The sequence below is a fragment of the Littorina saxatilis genome, linkage group LG12, assembly GCF_037325665.1.
Source record: "Littorina saxatilis isolate snail1 linkage group LG12, US_GU_Lsax_2.0, whole genome shotgun sequence".
Lineage (NCBI taxonomy): Eukaryota > Metazoa > Mollusca > Gastropoda > Littorinimorpha > Littorinidae > Littorina > Littorina saxatilis.
In genome coordinates, this window is record NC_090256.1 from 14,252,999 (window position 1) to 14,260,453 (window position 7,455).

General features: G+C 43.3%; 1 long non-coding RNA gene across 1 annotated transcript in view; it reads left to right on the forward strand.

The window, feature by feature from the left end:
• LOC138981310 (uncharacterized) overlaps nt 1-6,348 on the forward strand; it is a 200,707-nt gene extending 194,359 nt beyond the window's left edge. The window contains exon 2 of the long non-coding RNA XR_011460608.1: nt 6,196-6,348. This is a non-coding gene — a long non-coding RNA (uncharacterized lncRNA). The remainder of the gene's footprint in view (nt 1-6,195) is intronic.
• The last annotated feature ends 1,107 nt before the right edge of the window (nt 6,349-7,455 follow it).

Consider the following 7,455-nt stretch of genomic DNA (forward strand, 5'->3'; position numbering starts at 1 on the left):
AGACAGAAAAGGACCACCAGATAGAACAGTGCCCGAACACCGTGAGATACGCGAGACAGAAAAGGACCACCATATAGAACAGTGCCCAAACACCGTGAGATACGCGAGACAGAAAAGGACCACCAGATAGAACAGTGCCCGAACACCGTGAGATACGCGAGACAGAAAAGGACCACCAGATAGAACAGTGCCCAAACACCGTGAGATAAGCGGGACAGAAAAGGACCACCAGATAGAACAGTGCCCGAACACCGTGAGATAAGCGAGACAGAAAAGGACCACCAGATAGAACAGTGCCCGAACACCGTGAGATAAGCGGGACATAAAAGGACCACCAGATAGAACAGTGCCCGAACACCGTGAGATAAGCGAGACAGAAAAGGACCACCATATAGAACAGTGCCCGAACACCGTGAGATAAGCGAGACAGAAAAGGACCACCATATAGAACAGTGCCCGAACACCGTGAGATAAGCGAGACAGAAAAGGACCACCATATAGAACAGTGCCCGAACACCGTGAGATAAGCGGGACAGAAAAGGACCACCATATAGAACAGTGCCCGAACACCGTGAGATAAGCGGGACATAAAAGGACCACAAAATAGAACAGTGCCCGAACACCGTGAGATAAGCGCACGTGACTCTCTGTCCTCAGTGTCGAGACGAGCTGTGTCGCTAGCTGTCCCTGAGAGGGATTAGCAGTGTAGATCTAGGTCGTTTGCTATTGTTAGAGGCAGATAATCGCTGCTGTCTTCGTAAAAAAAAAACCAGACCAATGCAAAGTCCAGCGCATTACCGAACCACAGGATGAACACGTGAGACCCGGATCTTATTTCTAAATAGTCACGATAGCCCGATTTTGACTTATATTTTATAGTCTGACTGATTGCACGAGAAGATGCAACTGTTACACTGTCAAACTAGCTCATAATAAAGACAATTTCGCTGTTCGTATGGCATATCCCAAGATATTCAAGAATCACAAAACAGCAGAGCCTTGATTGCCAAATAAGCTAGTGTGTCTTGTAAACAAAAATTACGCAGCTTCGCTTGGCGGTGGGACCCCCCCTCCCCCCCTCCCTAAATGATTACTACAATCAGTTTGTGTGTGTGTGTGTGTGTGTGTGTGTGTGTGTGTGTGTGTGTGTGTGTGTGTGTGTGTGTGTGTGTGTGTGTGTGTGTGTGTGTGTGTGTGTGTGTGTGAGAAAGCGTTACTGTTGTTGAGGACTTCAGTAGCATTCAAGTCGTAAAAGTTGGTTCACCGACTTCCGTGTATTATCATAGTGGTCTCTTCACCTTAATTCCCTTTTTGGAGAGAGAAAAAAACCGCATTCAATTAGCTCTGCTGTATTTAGAAAACATATGGGGTAAATGTTGGCGGCATTTCTCCACTCCATTCGTGGTTACCCAAGATGCTCCCTATACGGGCCCCAGATCGGCTAACAGGGCCCCAGAAGACATGTGCAAAAAAACATGAGGCCGATATGGGGCTCACATGCGGTGCTGGTAGGGAATTTTAAACTTTTAAAGTTTTTAAACTAAAAGAAAACATTGGAGTACTAGCAAATCCTAAATGAGCTTTGGAATCGGCGCTCCAAACCGAGATAGAGAAAGTGGAGAATGGGGGCAGGGGGTGGGGGGGGGGGGGGGGTGGTGGTGGTGTTGACCTTTTAGATGTCTTCGTTCCACTCTCCTTCCAGTAAGTAATGGGAGTGGTGATGTTGTTTATATTCAGCCCCTGCTCCTATAGTAGGGACGAGCGTTCACGAGCGGTCATCGACCGCACACTTTTACTAGCGACTAATAGTCGCAGAAAGAGCATTTCAGTTTTCCATTACTCTTCTCTAAACAGTCCCCACTTTCTCTCCTCAGGGTTGTCAGTCTTCTGTTCTGCTTTCAGTCTTTGTCAGCGGACGCACGTGCAGTGAATTGTGTTCAAACGGTCAGTGTCGTTTGTGTGAATTGGGAATTGGGAATTGATTTGAAGACAAATCTTAGAAAATTAGGGGGGGGGGGGGGTGGCGGAATTTTTGTGAAATTTAGATTACAATCTGTGTAATCTGGCGCATGCTGGGAGTATGTTTCATGAATTTTACACAGCAAAAAACTGACCAAAATTAATACATGTTTTGAATTGCCAGTAACCAACGATCATTTTAATCCTTTAACTGAATTTATATTATTTGAACGCATGCACTAACTCTTTCACACACATGTAAACAGCAACATCTGTTCTAATAAACCGATCACAAATGTCACCGTCATTCCAAGAAATGGTCGTATTTCCAAAGTATAGTTTGCTGTCACTGCAGTGAAAGTCCTTATTGCTAACATTGGACAGAACTGTCTGCAAAAGTGACTCACGCGGGCAGAATCTCACTGAATGAAAGGAAGGTTATGGAGGACATTGGTCATGCTAGGCAGATTGTCCTTTTTCGATTTTTGTTCCTCGGTTTTCTTCCTCCATTTTTTATTCTCGGAAGAGGACTTTTTTTCTCTCTCTAAAATGTGTAGCTTTTTCTGGGAAATCCTCGGATCCGAAGAGAATTCCTATGCCTGGGTGGATGTGTTTTCAAGCTTGAAATGGGGCTGGGTGGGGGTGGGGAAGTTTGAGTGCAAGTATCGCTAGTGGTGTCTGCGCGCGTGACAGTTTTCACAAGCAGCTGACAGTGTGTTTGTGTGTTTGTGTTTCCCCCAAAGAATGCCTTGTACTTTACTCTAAAACTCACTCATATGCGTGCTCGTTTCAATGAGGCCTGTGTACTGTCCTGTTAGATTGGAAAGAATCTCACAATGGACAATTCAACAGATCTGCAGAATTTACCCTGTGTACAGTCCTGTTAGATTGGAAAGAATCTCACAATGGACAATTCAGCAGATCTGCAGAATTTACCCTGTGTACTGTCCTGTTAGATTGGAAAGAATCTCACAATGGACAATTCAACAGATCTGCAGAATTTACCCTGTGAAAGTGACGTCATATGCAAAAAAAAGAGTTCAATCGAGTTTGGCGACGAATCTCACGCGGGGCTAATACGGGAGATTGACAAATATCAGTGTTTGTCTCTCTTTGAGGCCTGTACTGAAACGAGCTCCTTGACGAAATTGGTCAGATATTTCCCACGTTTTCTCTCACACACACACACACACACACACACATCGAAAAGAGCTGACAGTGGTGCACGTGTTGCCTTAGGGTCTGTGCACCATGAGTCAGTCATGGCAATCAGCTTCAGGCCTTACAGTGTATTGTCAATAGCAGACATCATAATGTCTCAGTGTCCTTCCTAGCAGTTCATTGCCGTCAGCCGTATAGCGGACACACCCTTGACCTGTTTTCTTGTCACGCCACGTTTTGTATCTTAACCTAATTAGTACCAGAAGATGAGTTCGGAAATCAAGCGTAATTTGTGATAACACACGCGGTGCTTTCATTGTTACGCCTTTGCCGATTCGTATGGAACACCAAAGCTGACTTTTTACCAGTACCCGGCGTATGTTAACAGCAGTATCAGTACTGGTATATCTGTACTTGATTGGCTGTTTTAGAAATACCGGTACAATATGAGTCAATGAGAGTCTGATATAATGGGTTTTTTCATTGCCGATGAGAAAGTTCAGCCATTGGCTAATCAGTATGTAAAAAATGTACCCACGTGCTTACTTTTTACCGGTGAATTGTACGGTTCCCAGCAGCAGTTACTGGTATTTACTTCTTGCATGGCTCTCTTGATAATACCGGAATTAAACAAAAATGAAAGTCTGAGATACCGGAGTTGTTTCGATGTTTTATCTTGGTTTTACCGAGGAGAAAATTCAGCCATTGGTTAAACATCTGCCGATAAAAATCTAACCATAGAATATGCTCCCAGTTCAAGCCCACCGGGGTGTTTTTGTTTGTTTGCTTTCTGGTTGTGTGTGGTGTTTTTGTTTTTGTTTTTTTAATCTATTTATATAACCCTAGGGTTCCGGGGGGGGGAGGGGCCTGATGAAATAAATGTTGCCTTGCCTTGCAAACACAAACAAACACACACACACACACACACACACACACACACACACACACACACACACAAAACACTGACACCTGACCTTAGTGTATTCTCGACTGTAGAACCCATAGTACAAAGGTGCTGGGTAGGAAAAGGTGCGCAGGGCTGAACCAAGGGTGTGAGATTTAGCATTTCAACGGACAGGGATATTTTAGGTCTCTCCTTGAGAAGAAAAAACAAGTCGCGTAAGGCGAAAATACAACATTTAGTCAAGTAGCTGTCGAACTCACAGAATGAAACAGCGCAATGCCATTTTTCAGCAAGACCGTATACTCGTAGCATCGTCAGTCCACCGCTCATGGCAAAGGCAGTGAAATTGACAAGAAGAGCGGGGTAGTAGTTGCGCTAAGAAGGATAGCACGCTTTTCTGTACCTGTCTTTGTTTTAACTTTCTGAGCGTGTTTTTAAATCCAAACATATCATATCTATATGTTTTTGGAATCAGGAACCGACAAGGAATAAGATGAAAGTGTTTTTAAATTGATTTCGACAATTTAATTTTGATAATAATTTTTATATATTTAAATTTCAGAGCTTGTTTTTAATCCAAATATAACATATTTATATGTTTTTGGAATCAGAAAATGATGGAGAATAAGATGAACGTAAATTTGGATCGTTTTATAAAAAAAAATTTTTTTATTACAATTTTCAGATTTTTAATGACCAAAGTCATTAATTAATTTTTAAGCCACCAAGCTGAAATGCAATACCGAAGTCCGGGCTTCGTCGAAGATTACTTGACCAAAATTTCAACCAATTTGGTTGAAAAAGGAGAGCGTGACAGTGCCGCCTCAACTTTAACGAAAAGCCGGATATGACGTCATAAAAGACATTTATCAGAAAAATGAAAAAAACGTCTGGGGATTTCATACCCAGGAACTCTCATGTCAAATTTCATAAAGATCGGTCCAGTAGTTTAGTCTGAATCGCTCTACACACACACACACAGACAGACAGACAGACAGACACACACACACACACACACACACACACATACACCACGACCCTCGTCTCGATTCCCCCTCTACGTTAAAACATTTAGTCAAAATTTGACTAAATGTAAAAAGTACTATTGCCGGGTAAAGGGAAGGCGGGGTGGGGCGGGGGGGGGGAGTGGGGGGGAGATGGACTTAAAGGAACCCGAGTAAATAAATTAATAATTGTGGTATGCGTCTTATCATCAATCGCTCAGTACATTTTCGTTGCCGCAAAACAGTTTCGATTGACATAGATTTACCCAGCGACAAGAAACACAAAATAAACAAACATGTCAATGTAAGTGCACTTTTCCGCTCTCTTAAGGAATCTACCCCCTGTCCCCTTCGGCACACACAATTATGGCCTGATTACTCAAGTCAAACACACGGGCACGTTCAGACCGGTAAAAGGTCACCAGTCTAATTCAGGCCACTGCTTACAGACATGCTTCCAAAAAGGAGTAAGAAAACATCTGGGAGGCAGGGAAAGAAAAAATAATGGAGTGGTGTTTAGCGGGCGTGGTTTTGCAATCGATGAAGCAAGTAGAGTGAACTCAACTCCTTTTCTACTAGACTGAATCATATGTAAGATCAAATGGAACTGCGCGCGCTCTCTCTCTCTCTCTTCTCTCTCTCTCTCTCTCTCTCTCTCTCTCTCTCTCTCCGTCTCTCTCTCTCTGTGTAAAGGCGCCCAGACGAAGTGTGAAATGACTGAGGATCAGGAGTTTCTGTTGAAAATTCACCCCCCACTGACATCAGTCACCGAAATGCGCACAATGGTTTAAATTAATAACTTAGAACTGTACATTGCGTCTGCCTGCATGTCAAGAAAAAGATGAATGCTCTCTCTCTCTCTTTCTCTTTGGTAATAAAGTTCACTGGTTTCAGTTTGTTTCAGTTTCTCTCTCTTTCGCTCTCTCTCTCTCTCTCGCTCTCTCTCTATCAATCACACACACACACACACCCCGCGGGTTAGGGGGAAGAATTTACCCGATGCTCCCCAGCATGTTGTAAGAGGCGACTAACGGATTCTGTTTCTCCTTTTACCCTTGTTAAATGTTTCTTGTATAGAATATAGTCAATTTTTGTACAGATTTTAGTCAAGCAGTATGTAAGAAATGTTAAGTCCTTTGTACTGGAAACTTGCATTCTCCCAGTAAGGTACGTTGCAAGCCCCTGGAGCAAATTTTTGATTAGTGCTTTTGTGAACAAGAAACAATTGACAAGTGGCTCTATCCCATCTTCCCCCTTTCCCCGTCGCGATATAACCCTTCGTGGTTGAAAACGACGTTAAACACCAAATAAAGAAAGAAAGAAAGACACACACACACACACACACACACAGAGTCCACATCAAATAAAACGTACACAAAGATGGGTATCCATCACTGAAAACACAGGGAAGCATTTCTAGCACACAAGGACAAGGACAGTTCCACTCTTCAGAGGAAGGAAATGAAATTAAAGGGAAAATGTGATGACGTCAACGGATTGTGCGAGGCTGAGTGGCCGAGTTTGTGGGGCGGCAAGCCAAGCGAGCTCACTTTCCCCACATCGTCAGTCGCTTCTCCACCCTTTCGCACTGGTCATTGTTGATCATGTCACAAGGTCACAAGGTGGAGGGTAAAATGTTCACCCCCTTGTCAAAACTTGGCCAGTAATCCACAATGCCAATGCCGTCATCAAACAAGCCGCGTTTCTCTTTGAACTCAAATGTTGAACGAGTCGGGCGTGAACATCTTCCGGGCCTGAGGGACAATTAACGGATTCTATCATTCAGCAAGTTTGACGGGTCAAGTAGCAGTCATACGCTGGCGGACAGCTTCCTTACGCCCTGTTGTTTTGTTTGTTGTTTTTTCAGTTCGTGTCGGCGATTAGTTACAGGAATAACCAGTTACTTGTGCTTCTTTGTTTTCTCTCCTACTTTCATATTCCTGGTTTTTACTATGCTCAGAACTCTTGTCATCAGAGAGATCAGATGCAAGGGAAACAACCACTACTTTGATTTTCGCTGCGTATTTGTCGCCCTTCGTGTAGAGCAGTCTGCACTTTGCCTCTCTCTCTATATCACACGCACACGCAACCAGGCATATACGCACGCGCGCACACTCACACACATTCACAATCCCATTAACAAAATTAAAGAGAACAACAGAGAGAGAGAGAGAGAGAGAGAGAGAGAGAGAGAGAGAGAGAGAGAGAGAGAGAGAGAGAGAGAGAGAGAGAGATACAGATCATACAAAGACAAGATTGCCATAACAATCTTACAATTGTAATCAATCAAACAACAAACACAGCAAGTGCACAACAAGACATATGTTAAGAATGTTTAAGTGCACCCTTCTTTTTGTTGAAAATTTGGGTCGCTTGTTTTTCACCGGGTGTATCAATCTAACAATTTAAATTGAAGATACAGAAACG